We start from the raw sequence: 14,627 nt of genomic DNA, 5'->3' as shown, positions 1-14,627 counted from the left end.
ACAATCTAAATGGACAAAATATATTAAAAGAAAAGGGGAAAGGATACAACCCCAGTGACAGACCAAAAAAAAAAACACGAAAAGGACAGAAGAGAGAGAACTGGGTATATTAGTCAATCACAGGATTACTGTGAGCCATCAAAGTGATGCAGTTGTGAAAAAAGCAAATGGGTTCCTAGGATGTATCACACAAGGTAATTCCAGGAAAGATAGGGAAGTATCATCTTAATGCCATTGAACAATGCACTGTTAAGATCTCATCTGGAATACACTATACGATTCAGGTCACCCACGTTCAAGAAAGATAAATCCAATCTGTAACAGGTGCAAAGAAGGGCTATGAAGTTGATCAGGGGAATGAAGAACTTACCTTACAAGAAATCAAAAGAGCTAGGCTTGTTTAGCTCAGCAAAATAAAGGCTAAGAGGCGGTATGATTGCTCTCTACTTAGGAGGGTAAACACCCAGAACGGAGAAGAGATATTTAAGCTAAAGGACAATGCTGGCACCAGAACAAACGGGTATAAACTGGCTGATATATAAGTTTTCTCTCTAGTGCTTTTACCTTAAAAATAAATAGGCTTGCACAGGAAGTGCTGTGTGGTATGTTATAACTGTTGGCAATGACACTATGTACTGTCTCTGAAGGGAGAAGCAAGCAGGCCTGTCTAGGCAGACTGTCTTTTGTTGGAAATAAGAGACAAAACAGGGACCAGTTTGGTCAGAATGGGGAGCCTGGGGTCTCCACTCAAGAGAGATGATGGCCAGGGGAGCTGGAAGCTTGAGTGGTTGCCCTTGCTGAACCATAAGGGAGAACTATAGGTGCAGTTGCCCTGAACTTGCCATGAATATATTTAGGCTGGGAATTAGAAGAAGGTTTCTATCATCAGAGGAGTGAGGTCCTGGAACATGTTTCCAATAAGCATAGTGGTGGCGAACAACCTAACTGGTTTTAAGATGGCGCTTGATAAATTTGGGACAGGATTATATTTCTGGATTGCATGTGACAGCAGAAGACTGGATTCGATGACCCAGGAGGTCCCTTCAAGTCCTATGTCCTACACAAAAGATCCCCAAAATGCATAATTATCTGCCCCCACAAATGCTTGGTTTGCAATGGTATCAGTTCTTTGTCCCACTGCATTCTGAGATAGCTTCAATGAACCAGGAAGTTTCAAGTAGGCTTCACAGGTAAAAAAAAAACCTCAAGTTAACATATTTCTGTGTTGGATGGTCCCAACAGCTTGAACAGAAGCATAGTTGTCAACATTTTTTTTTTTTTTGGGGGGGGGGGGGGAGAGTGAAGGGAAGGGAAATCAGGGGAAATTCTCCAAATAAGCTATAGAATTTGGGAGCCACAAGAAGTTTGTCCGTGTGTTTTCTGGTTAATTATTGATTATTTTAAATATGTCTTAATTCAGGATTTCTAAGTGTTAGGCATTTGGATTCTTATCCAACTTTCTGGAGGCCCATAATCCTTCATTCCCACAAAAGTCTAGCTACACAAAAACGTGCCAAGCAAGAGGCAGCGGTGACTATTCCTCACTTACCATCTCTATGCGCCTCTGAGTTTTGCACTGTGACTCAGCAGGGGTAGAAGTTAGCAGCCAACCTCCCACTAGCTCAGCAGAGCAGGCCCTAGTAACAGACCACCAGCAATTCTTGTGGCTAGGGCTGTTAGTACCTGGAATGGGTTTATAAAACCCAAGACCATCTAAATCAAAATTAAACCCATGGTAGCTATGTTGGAGGGAACAACTTGGCAAGTACTTTTTCTTTTAATAATTAAGTTAACTATTAAGACTTTTTTGCAACTTGGCCTAAAATTGGGGGCCTTGACACAGCATATGCAATTCCCATCATTATGTCTGTCAAGAACTACTCCTTAGTACAAAAGCAGTATTGCCAACGCATGATTTTATCATGATTCTCACAACATCTGGTGCTCTTTTTTTAAAGTTGCAATTCCTAGAATCAATTAGGCAACAATCTCACTTAATTTTTTTAAAAGTAATTCTCTATACATCAGAGTTCCAGAAGAATCTTTAAAACATGGCCAGTGTGTACCCCAAAAGCCAAAGACAGGGGTGAGGGGGAGCAGGCAAACAATACAAAATGTATTATTTAAAATTTCATTGTTAAGCCCATTTCATGATTTTGGGAAGACTGTCTGATTTTGAATGCCTGAACTCAATACTGTCAAAGCCAAAAGATGACGTACAAAGGAGTTGTTTGTGTCTTGGACTGCTACTAATTCCTAATGTGCCACAAATTTTGTTTTAAAAAACCCGAGGAGTATTTATACATCATAAAGTAGGATGGGTCAATTTTTACAGGTTTGGTTGTTTTTTTTGAGGGGGTGGGAGTGATAGTTGTATTGTTTGTTTGACTGATCACTTTTAATGACAGGTCTGTTTCAGACCTCAGGCCCAAAAATTTCATTTGAGGAAGGCAGCCTGCAATTGCTAAATCAAATATAAGCTTTGGTTTACCAAGATCTCTTGGGCTTCTCCCATCAGCACAGAAAATCCACCTCGCTGAGAGGTAGTAGATATGTTGACAGGAGAAGCCCTTCCATTGACATAGCACAGTCCACAGTGGGAGTTAGGTCGATATAACTGAGTCACTCAGAAGTGTGGATTTTTGATGTAGGTTGCTAGTAGTGGAGACCAAGCCTTATTCTGTGAGGCAGGAAATTAATTAAGACTACTTGGAGTATAATGTAAAAGCTACCATCTGATTCAAGTCTTGATATACTTCAGTAGAGCAGCTGAAAATTGAAACGGTGGCCTATCAGAGTACAGTTTTATATTAATGTAAAGACTAGAGCTTGGATGGGGGATATGGGGTTGAGGGAATGAAAAAAGGAGCTCTTAACTTTTCTCAGACCCTCTAGGGCCAATAGGACTTTGCGGTATAAATAAATCACATCATGGATTGTTGCTTCACAATTCTTTGAAGGAATATAAAATAAAATCACATATCTTTAACGGAGCTTATTGTTGAGCACCATCCCAAGCAAATCATATTTCCAGTTAAGCTTTTTTTTTATATGAAAAGCATTTTACATTCTAACAGGCCAGTCTTAAGTATAGAGCACTCTAAACAGCACTGAAATGAAAAACCTGAAGCTGAAATTAACCAGAATTCCAAAGGTTCTAGAGTTTCTGAGACTCAAAGCAAACAGCCTATATCAGCATGTTTGTTCTATCAAAACATTCCCTAGACTTGCCATACTTTTGCATCCTAAGGAAGAACGCAGTGGTCCCATGGAAACTAAGCCTTGTCTTGGGTGATGTGACACTGTGACCCATGGCCAGAAAGGGTTAAGCAGCTTGCAGGCTAACAGACCCAGATTCAACCATTAGGGACATACTGGTAGATAATGCTGTATGTTGACATCTATATTGTTAGAGGTTAACAAATGTAATCAAAACAGTCCCTGTCTATGTTGTATTCTGGTAATTCAGAGATCAAAAGGAAATCTTAACATTTAAATGAACTATAAATATAGTGATATCACTGTATTCACCTCTCTTTGAAATGTACAGAAAATCACTTGCGAATAATGGAAAACAGGCAATTGCCTTATGTTAATCCCTGTAGCTAATTACCGGTGATGCTTAGGAAATAGGTCTACTTCAAAGTCTCCATGATTGCCTACTGTTCACCTAAGGACGCCAAGCTGTCAAGAGGAGGCCTGGAACTGTATAAAAACCCTTGGGTTCTGATCCTTTTCATCTCAGATCTGCTGGATGCTTTCTGCAGGGGAAGCTTGAGTGGTAAGACTGAGATCTCCAGTCCCACCTGGATCACCCTGAATATGAACATTGGACTATAACCTATGATCTAATTCTGAAAGAATTATTTGCAACTACAAAGCTCAGCAACTCTAATATGAATCTGATCTCAGAACTGTACTCATGTCTGTATGTACACTAATCTTTTAACCAATACTCTCTCTCTTTTCTTTTTTAATAAATGTTAATTTAGTTAATAAGGATTGGCTGTAAGCGTGTATTTGGGTAAGATCTGAAATATTCATTAACTTGGGAGGTAATGTGTCCGATCCTTTGGGATTGGTATAACTTTCTTATGATGAACAAGGTTTTCAGTAATCTTCATCATATTTGACTTGGGTGTCTGGGCAGAGGCCTAAGGCTGGGTTGCTTTAAGGGAACTCTGTTGTTGGTTTCTGGGTAATCAGTGAGGTATTATAGAAGCTGTTTTGTGCTGGCTTGGTAAATCTAAGTATTGGGGATCTAAGCTTTGGGGATCGTCTGCCCCATTCTTTGGGGTTCACCCTAATTGAGTAACTTCAGTGTGGCTCCCCTGGGATTCCAGTTACAGACACTTTTTAACCCATGTACTGCCCTGTAACCCCATAGCCACCATTTTTATATGGTGTTGCCCGATTTTTAGATTATGTATTAATTATATTGATTACTTAAGGATATCCAGTTATCTCTTTGTGGGTTGACAGGTTCTTGCCCCAAGATCAGGCTCAGTATTCAAATTATTATACAGTTGGGAACCCCAATGTGCACAGTGCAACACTCACACTATAGGAACTCTCTTATATTTACAAATATAGTTTATTAATACATTTAGCACAGTCATAAACACCCCAGCTCAGTAAGTAGATAGAGATACTACAGAATGTACATCTGAACATCCATATACTCACACTATCTTCTGTAGAATATCCTGAAATATTAGCCATCATCTTCCTCATCACCATTACCTTCCCCATCATCACCTGTGGCCGTCATTCTGGCACCTCCCAAGGACTACATCTCTTTCTCCTATCACTCCTAGGCTGGGATGCCACTTTTGTAACACACTATGCTGACGCCACTATGTTTGATGCATATTCAGTAGGAGATTTTTCCCTCTTTTCCTTATTTGTATTTCCTCATCTTACTAACGTTGGAGTGTCTTTTTGCTATGGGTTAATATATCAGTGATCTCAACTTGTTATCATATATGTCCATTTGATACCATGGCCCTTTGCTGGTTAGGTATCACATTTGTTATTTCTGTCCTAACTGGTTATTTTGGTTCTTTCCAAGTTCTAAGTTGTGGTATACCTGTTAAGTTTAAAAGGGTATGAATTTAGGAAATCCCCTATGCCAACCTGCTTTAACGCATCCTCTATGTTAAAGGTCGCAGTCATATATGGACCTTATGCTTTAGTTCATCACCACCTATCTAAGTGAAAGGTCCCAAACATATGTATGCTAACTTCGCCTTAGCGAAACTTACAGGATGTGGCTTGCAGGTCCCATTATGTTACAGCCAAAGTTACGATATATGTTGTACAAAGTATGCTTTGTGAGATATCACTTGAAAAGTCAATCTGTTGAACATCATTGTTCTGTTAAATGTGTGCATCATCACTGTAATGAAGTTATGAGATTTTGCTATATGTTTATTTGTTACTGAAATATGCTGAGTCTGGGGAACACCAACAGACTAGGGCCTTAGAGAGAGCAAAAGGCCTTGCATGTCATCCCCAAAGATTCTTCAAACATCGCATACACAGAAGGTGTGAGCAAGAAATTTACTATTTACCTGAAAGACATTTCAAATCTCATATACACCACAGATTGATTGTCTGCACCCCAGCAGGGAGGGTATTCCTCGCAGGGAGGAGGAGGCTATTAAAAAAAAAAAAAAAAGACAATGGCTTCCCCGTTACCTCCCCCACCTCGACACATGGAAGAAAGATCTTTTGGAAGACAAAGAGAAGCATCATTGAACTGTGGGAGGGGTGGTCCCACGCTGAAGGGAGACAGCCTGTGAAATGTATTTCATCTTATGGTGAGGGAACCTGTTTTGCTTTAGAATTATTGCAATTTTATTTACACCCCACTCCACCCCAGGCCCCGCTCCCACCCCTGCTCCGCCTCCTTCCACCCACTTCTGCCCCCCCAGCATGCCCCATCCCCACTCCTTCCTCTCCCTCCCAGAGCCTCCTTCATGCCACGAAACAGCTAATTGCGGCAGGCGGTAGAGGGAGGTGCTGATTGGCAAGGCAGCAGGCGGGCGGGAGACGCTGGGATGGGGGGAAGCTGGCTACCAGTGAGTTAGCACCTATGAATACTTAGCACATATACAGTCCTTTAACATGCCAAAGCACTGATCAATATATGTACGACCTCCAGTAACCAAACCTAAGAAGATGAAGTTAAAACTCCAACCTACATATATTTAGGCTTCCAACTCAATACCACATGCTAACTACAATACAAATGAGATGGAGAATAATTCTGAAAACATGACAACACCATTATATAAATCAGTGGTATATCCTTGCCTGGACTATTTTGTTCAGTTACAGTTGCTCCATCTCAAGAAATATATGGCAAAAAAGCAGGGGCTCAGAGACAACGAGAATTATTAGAGCCCTGGAAAGTGCTTATACGAAGAGAGATAGAGAAGATTCGGACTGTTTACCTTATGAAGTAAACAAGATGACACGATAAAAAGATATACAAAATAACGGTACGGAGAAGGTAGATCTGAAACTTCTATTTGCCCTCTCATGATACAATAACAAAAGGATATTCAATTAAAGGTAGCAAATTTCAAACTGACAGATACACATTTTTTCCTTCACAAGATGCAGTCAACCCATGGAACTCACTGCCACTAGATATAACTGAGGCCAGAGCTTGGCAGGATTCAAACAAAAATACGACACTTATGCAGATAACAAGAATAACCAGTTATAACAGTAAATATTTTAAAAATAAAAGTTTAAGAACAGACATAACCACTCTTGCTTCACAGCATAAGTCAACCTCTAATTACAAGGAGTTAGGAAGAAACTTTCCTTGGGGGCAGGTTTTCCGTAAAAGTGTTTTCTGCATGGTTACTTGCACCTTCCTGTGAAGTAGACGGTATTGGTCACAGTCAAAAACAGGATATTAGATTTGATGGATCACTGATCTGATCCACTACTGGAATTCCTACATTCAAATACTTTTGAAATTATAAAAGCGTTAGAGACATCGTACAACAATTATATTGACCACATCCTTCACCACTCCCTTTGGCTCAGAGATGCCTCAAAACAATAGTGACTCATTGTCACTCTCCAAAAAGCTAAAACTGGCAATGGATCTTCATTTATGTTACTTAACAGAAGCATAAAATGATGTATGTGACATCAGGCAAGCATCCACTATCACCCTAAAAATAAGACTGCTGTTATTGATGACCTTAAATTATGCAACACTGTTGAGAATGAAAACCGAAATCTCTTACATTTGTTAATGTTCAAGATCTTTATTCTTCTTTATTTTGTAAATAAATTAATTCCCTCTTGAACTAGTTTAATGTAAATTGTTTTGTGTTCTACACAAAAAGTGAAACTTTTCAGAGGCACATAAGGAAGTTAGGCAACTGACCCTAATGATTTTCAATGAGAAGTGGGCAGCTAACTCTTTCAGGCACTTTTGAAAATCCTTATTCTACATAGCCCTCCATCATTTGCATTATTGTAAAATGCTGCTTTAGAAAAGACTGGAAATATGTTTATAGGAACAATTCTTCCTGAGCTATGACGACATAAACAATGGAATGTACCATTTTGACAATGGTTATATATTTGCACTCAGCTTGTGAGTAGGCTTTTGTGCCTTCAGATACTGTTCTACAGTGCCAATGTGACTGACAATATTTTGCAATATACTTAAGTTCAAAAGAGTGGATTAAGAACCCAGGTTAATTTAACTCTTCATTTCCTGGGTGTCTTAAATTGTCAGATGCATAATGTGTGTATAATTTTAAATTGGATTAAATTACTTAGCTCAAACAGTTTACTGTTATTGAAGCTACTGGAAAATGTTAGTTTTTATCTGGCCATTACTCAAATGTCTGAAATAAAAATATAATTCCCTATTTGAGTGTTTTTAAAAAAAAATAGTCAACAAGATCTCCTTTGATCAGTTGACCAGATACCCTCCTAACTACAGGACCAAACTTGATGTCAGAGGTAGATATAAAAGATGAGGGAAGTAGTGTGACATACTAGCAAGGTCTAGGTAAAATCCCTTGATGAGAAGTCCAATCCTCTATCCTCAGGTGCTATCCAAATTTAAGGAGACAACTGTGAAATTGCACCAACAAGAGAAAGAAAGCTAGCTGCCTAAACTCACTATTGGAATGAAGTTCATGTCAACTCTCCAACTACCTCCAGAAGTGTCTAAATCAGGGTCGGCAACCTTTCAGAAGTGGTGTGCCGAGTCTATATTTATTCACTCTAATTTAAGGTTTTGTGTGCCAGTAATACATTTAATGTTTTTAGAAGGTCTCTTTCTATAAGTCTATAACAGATAACTAAAGTATTTTGTATGTAATGTAAATAAGGTTTTTAAAATGTTTAAGAAGCTTCATTTAAAATTAAATTAAAATGCAGAGCCCCCCAGACCGGTGGCCAGGACCCAGGCAGTATGAGTGCCACTGAAAATCAGCACGCGTGCCATAGGTTGCCTACCCCTGGTTCCCTGCAGTTCAGCTCAGCCCTCTTTATAGGAGATTACCTATTATCACCCCAAAAATTAAGATCCGTGACAACCAACCAAGTAGCTCATCACCATATTTTAAATTACAAAGTTATTCTTAAACCCACTTTAATGTATTCAATAAAAATATATTTGCAACAAAATAGCTACCCAAATGTTGAACTGTAATTTCCAGACCATAAAATCCCTAGCCTCTTGCTATGATCCCACCGCAGCAGAAGAAAAACCCAGATAAGAGCACTCCAGTTCTCACCGGCCATCCTGCTGCATAAAGAAGCACAATCAACTTATAGTCATTCAACAAAAGTTAATGCATTTCACCATCCCTCTCTGTGAATAGCTGACCCCTTAAACTTGGCATTTCCTTTTATACTCAAAGTTTTCATTAAGAGTAAAGGGCTCTTTTAAACATCCCTCTTCACCAACAGATTGTCTTGCCTCAAAGTGAGAACAGATGTTTCAAGATTATTCCAGATCAAACCAAAAAAGAAAAATATGCTGGTCAGCAAAAGTCAAAGCACACACCTCCATTCATAAAGCACACACGTAGATTAGCAGTGGCCTGTTTCCTAACCCATATATCTATTCAGACAGTTATCGGACACAGTATTTACAGCAAGCCTCCAAATTTCCCATTCCCCTCCCCCACCTAAACTCACAGTGCTAGTTTGCTAGAGGCTTCCATGTATCTTATATCCAACTACTCAGATCAAGGACACAAGGGGACGGGACAAATGTGTGAAAAATTATTATTTTAGATGCTGTCAAATTTATTCAAATGCCCTTGCTCCGATTATCCCTCACTCCTAATCTCACAGCTGAGGTCAGCTGTTATCTTCTTGCCAGTTATACTGAAAATTCAAAAAATGGCATTTCACATGACCACACTGACCAGAGGCAATGAGCTAACATCATCCAAGACACCAATACATTCTACATCAAGGACAACCAGGATTTTGTTCTATGGGGTGATTGAAGACAGGGTAAAATTGTACTGTACATATTCACACCAACTGAACAATTTATATGCAATAATGGTAATTAAAAAATTCACATGGTATTAAAATTAGTTGCCATGATGGTTCACCAGAAATAAGTTACCAGGACCAAAACTGCAAGCACCCATTTTCAAATGTATAGATTACACAGTGTAAATCTAAACCTCAATCTAGTCTCAGGTGAGTGGCATGTATCACTGCCTATCTTGAAATATCTGCAAGAACAAATAATTCTCAAGGTATTCATAAGTCACCTGTCAAGGTATGTCACATATATGAGAAGGATTTAGGAACAGATCCTCAGCTGATGTAAATGAACATATGAGAGTTTACATCAGCTGAGGCTCTACCCCTTTGGATTTTTAATGAAAATCTGTATACAATCAAACATTGGCCTTCTTTGCACATAGGCCCTCAGAATTCTGCACACAACACACTAAATTAGAATCATCTTGAATATTTTACTGTCGTCCCAATATAAGGGGTCTAGTGTATTTTTGGTTTTTCAAAGCCTTTTCAAAGTTCTCTTATATTCAGGTTCTTATACTGTCCTCATCATCATAGTATCCGACCACATTAAGCAACATGACTACCATTTGTCACACGTGAGTCTCTTTCTACCCAATGGGAAAACTGTAGCTTTTAAAAAACTTATTTTTGTAGTCATTTTATGCCTGGTGTGGTGTGTGTGTATTTGTTAAGAACATAAGAAGGCACAGTCAAAGAAATGTCCCTTGCACTTGAAATAGAAAGCGGTGATGATAAAGGTGGTTAGATCCTGTGGGAGTTCACTTGCATAGCCTTCGATAGGCCCCAAAGAAAGCTCTATCTAGTATACAAACAACCTTTGCCTTGGACAGTTTTAGTGTGCCTAGGAAGCAGTTGTTGACCACAGTCCTCATCTAGGAGCTTCAGGCAATCTTTTATGGTCAAAACAGCTGCCGCTTTGGAATGAAAACCCTCCTGTTAAAGAATGAGCCTCACCCTGAAATCCAAGTACAAAGTTGGATTTTGTGCTACCACTCCAAGAGACTGGGAGGGGGGAGGGGAAAAAAAAAAAGAACAGATTACAGTCTTACTAAAGCTGCTAATGGACTGTTGAGTACCAAAAACTAGTTCAATTGTTGTGTAGCAGGTTGTGTGTCAATTAAGTGCCTGGCTACTATGCCATAACTGCATTTCAGTGATACTATAATGCATTATTGATCAAGTCCTTTGGAATCCTTTGAGATGAAACAAACTGTTTTAAGTATCTGTAGTTCAGTTCTATTCTGGAAGTGATTAAAAGTGATACATTGTGGTTGTTTACAGTGTTAATCCTGCAGAACTGACACAGGGACAGGCTGGAGGAGATGGCGGCAGAAGAGGTCTGTAGTCACCAGAGTCCACTCCAGGGCCTGGCATGGAATCCAAGGCCTCAACTTTCCTCCGCAGTCAATAGACTGCTCTGAAACCCAGAGGAAACGTATGTCATCCTCTTCTAATGCTGGCCCACACAGAGGATGACAACCTACTATTATCATCACTTATGCATGAGCCCAAGAGGCAAAATGTCTTGGCGGTGGAGCTAAGGGTTCCAATAAGACTAATAATCCATGTGGGTGTGTAGCGGGATGGTCATCCACTCTGGCCTTAAAGAGCTTAAAACAGCTCAGAAGAGGGTTGTCGCTGGGAGCAAGCAGTTCCCAGGCTGATTGGGGAAGCAGGCTCAGCTGTGGCCATGCCTCAGTCAGGGCTCAGCTGGCCCTTATAAGAGGGCAGTGGGCCAGAAGCAGACTCAGTTTTTCTCTGTCTCTACAGGGAGAAGAGCCTGGTGGCTGGAAAGCTGAACAGGGTACCTGAGTGGGAGCAGGGCTGGGGAATAGGTCAATGGAGCTGTAGAGCTCCTGCTTGGAAAAGCCCCAGGCTGCAGCCTTGTCAAAGGCCAGAAAGGTACTAGGGTGCAAGGGTGCAGCCCAGGGTACGCAGAGGCAGCCGGTCCAAAACCCCCTTGCCTATGATGAGTGGCTTTTACACTGCAGTCTGCCCCAGTGAGCGGGGACTAGATGGCGACTGGCAGTAGCCCAAGACTGAGGGGAGGTGGGGATGGTGGGTGGGGGTTCCCCTGGGTGGGGAGACACAGAGTGGGGGGTATTGCCAGGAGGCAGCACTCAAGGAAGAGGGGCACCGGGGTCCGGGAGGGACACAGGGCCAGCGACATCAGGACATTGGCCTGCAGAGGGCACTCCAAGGCTGGAGAGCTAATTCCCATACTGGACCAGCAGGTGGTGTCGCAGGTGTGAGTCCCACATCACTACAGGGTGTCAATATGATTCAGTTTGTTTTTTTTAAATCCTATGAAATCGCACACAAAAATACATTAAAAGAATATTAAGGCTGCAAAAATCAAGTTTAAGTTAGGAAATGCCACAATTAAGGTTAATTTGTTCAACTTTTTGAGTATGCATTATGATACAGTCTTTAAATACATGATCACATAATGATGCAGTGTTCCTATGGAAATAATATTAAGTGCACAAGATAGACCAGGCTCTGGGGATGAATCAGAGCCATTTACTGAAGGAGACTTGCCTGCAGGAAGGAGAAAGGATGGTGCCTAATGGTTAATGCAACTCTGGAAAACTGGATTCAACCCTTACCTCTGCAACAGAGTTCTTACATGATGCTGGGCAGGTCACTTAAACCACTTTTCACAGGTGTTGTAGAACTGATAAATGAAATTGTTTTTAATTGTTCACTTTATTAACATAACTTCTGTTCACCATGCACTACACTTACCTACACTGTAACTTCTGTTCACTGTTTGCCATCCACTACACTTGTCTATATTGTAACTTCTGTTCACTATTTGCCATACTATAATTCAAACCCCATTTTAAAACACTCACTCAATTTTGTAAAAGCTTCCTCCAACCTTCATTTTTGCAAACCCTGCTGTAATCTTATTAGTTTAGTTTAGATGTGTGAATGAGGCATGTATGAATGATGGAATCAACCTCCAGCCCCGGCCTGTCCTGATGAAATAGAGTTCAAACCCCACTGGCTGAAGATGCAGACAAGAGCCCTAACAAAGTAAGCAGAGTCCACCCTAAAAAGAAAAGGTACAATAGAAGGAAGATCAAAGCCAGGTCCGAGGCTGAAAGTCACGCCTGCAACTGACGGGTGATCAATCACCAAACCCAGAGGCAGCCTGACACAGCAAGACCTATAGACTAAACTAAAGCCTACAAAAAGGATGGGTCAGGTGGAAAACTTTGGAGGGTAACATTCTGCTGCCAACATGGAAGGGCATCGGTGCATGCCCAACAGAGACCCAGCTCGTCCTCGTGCCTGGCTTTCCTGGCCAGTTAGCCGCCACAAGCTACGAACCCAAGCTGCAAAATAAAGCCAGAACAACACTTCCTTAGCTCTCATTCCCTAACACCCCTACTCTACTTGCGCTACACTGATAACATCTTCATCATCTGGACTCATGGAAAAGCCGCCCTCGAGGAATTCTACCGTGATTTTAACAATTTCCATCCCACCATCAAGCTCAGCCTAGACCAATCCACACAAGCGGTCCATTTCCTAGACACTACTGTGCTAATAAGCGATGGTCACATAAACACCACCCTATACCGGAAACCCACTGACCGCTATACTTACCTGCATGCCTCCAGCTTCCATCCCGGACACACCACACGATCCATGGTCTACAGCCAAGCTCTAAGATACAACCGTATTTGCTCCAATCCCTCAGACAGAGATAAACACCTACAAGATCTCTATCAAGCATTCTTAAAACTACAATACCCACCTGCTGAAGTGAAAAAACAGATTGACAGAGCCAGAAGAGTACCCAGAAGCCACCTACTACAGGACAGGCCCAACAAAGAAAATAACAGAACGCCACTAGCCATCACCTACAGCCCCCAACTAAAACCTCTCCAGCGCATCATCAAGGATCTACAACCTATCCTGAAAGATGATCCCTCACTCTCACAGATCTTGGGAGACAGGCCAGTCCTCGCTTATAGACAGCCTCCCAACCTGAAGCAAATACTCACCAGCAACCACACACCATACAACATAAACACTAACCCAGGAACCTATCCTTGCAACAAAGCCCAGTGCCAGCTCTGTCCACATATCTATTCAAGTGACACCATCATAGGACCTAATCACATCAGCCATGCCATCAGGGGCTCGTACACCTGCACATCTACCAACGTGATATATGCCATCATGTGCCAGCAATGCCCCTCTGCAATGTACATTGGCCAAAACAGACAGTCTCGACGCAAAAGAATAAATGGACACAAATCTGACATCAGGAATCATAACATTCAAAAACCAGTGGGAGAACACTTCAACCTCTCTAACCACTCAGTGACAGACTTGAAGGTGGCAATTTTGCAACAAAAAAAACATCAGAAACAGACTCCAAAGAGAGACTGCTGAACTCGAATTATTATGCAAATTAGATACAATTAACTCAGGCTTAAACAGAGACTGGGAATGGTTGGGTCATTACACTAACTGAATCTATTTCCCCATGTTAAGTTCTCCTCACACCTTCTATGGGTCATCTTAATTATCATTTCAAAAGTTTTTTTTCCTCCTGCTGATGATAGCTCATCTCAATTGATTAGACTCTTCCTGTTGGTATGCATACTTCCACCTTTTCATGTTCTCTGTATGTATAAATATCCCCTGTCTGTGTGTTCCATTCTATGCATCCGAAGAAGTGAGCTGTAGCTCACGAAAGCTCATGCTGATATAAATTTGTTAGTCTCTAAGGTGCCACAAGTACTCCTGTTCTTTTATCCAGAACTGGTAACTATGCAGCAGCTGCAGAACATCTGATGGATGTGTGTGTGTGTATATAGTGTGATAGACCCAGGCCAGTTGGGTACAGCAGAATAGCAGAAGGCAGATATACTGGCCACTGGATTAACAGTTTTCTGTTCCCTGACTGACCAGAGCAGGGGCTGCTCCAGGCTAATGAGAACACCTGACTCTAATTAACCTGCAAAGAGTCAGGTGAGGCCATTCAGTTAATGTGACCACCTGACTCTAATTAAGGCCCTGCTGTTACTATAAAAAGGGCTCACTCC

The 14,627-nt window shown here is 41.1% G+C and overlaps 1 protein-coding gene across 2 annotated transcripts in view; it reads right to left on the bottom strand.

The window, feature by feature from the left end:
• Positions 1-14,627, bottom strand: part of NFAT5 (nuclear factor of activated T cells 5) — a 126,997-nt gene that overhangs the window by 80,332 nt on the left and 32,038 nt on the right. The window contains exon 1 of one of the 2 annotated variants that reach the window (XM_039502537.1): positions 5,574-5,648. The exons of the other annotated variant lie outside the window; for it this stretch is intronic. The gene's annotated coding sequence lies outside the window, so the exon portion shown is untranslated. Of the gene's footprint in view, positions 1-5,573; positions 5,649-14,627 lie in introns of those variants that run through there. 2 annotated transcript variants of the gene reach the window in all.

This window comes from Mauremys reevesii, linkage group 16 (assembly GCF_016161935.1).
Source record: "Mauremys reevesii isolate NIE-2019 linkage group 16, ASM1616193v1, whole genome shotgun sequence".
NCBI classification, from domain to species: domain Eukaryota; kingdom Metazoa; phylum Chordata; order Testudines; family Geoemydidae; genus Mauremys; species Mauremys reevesii.
This window is presented reverse-complemented; position numbering and strand designations above follow the sequence as displayed.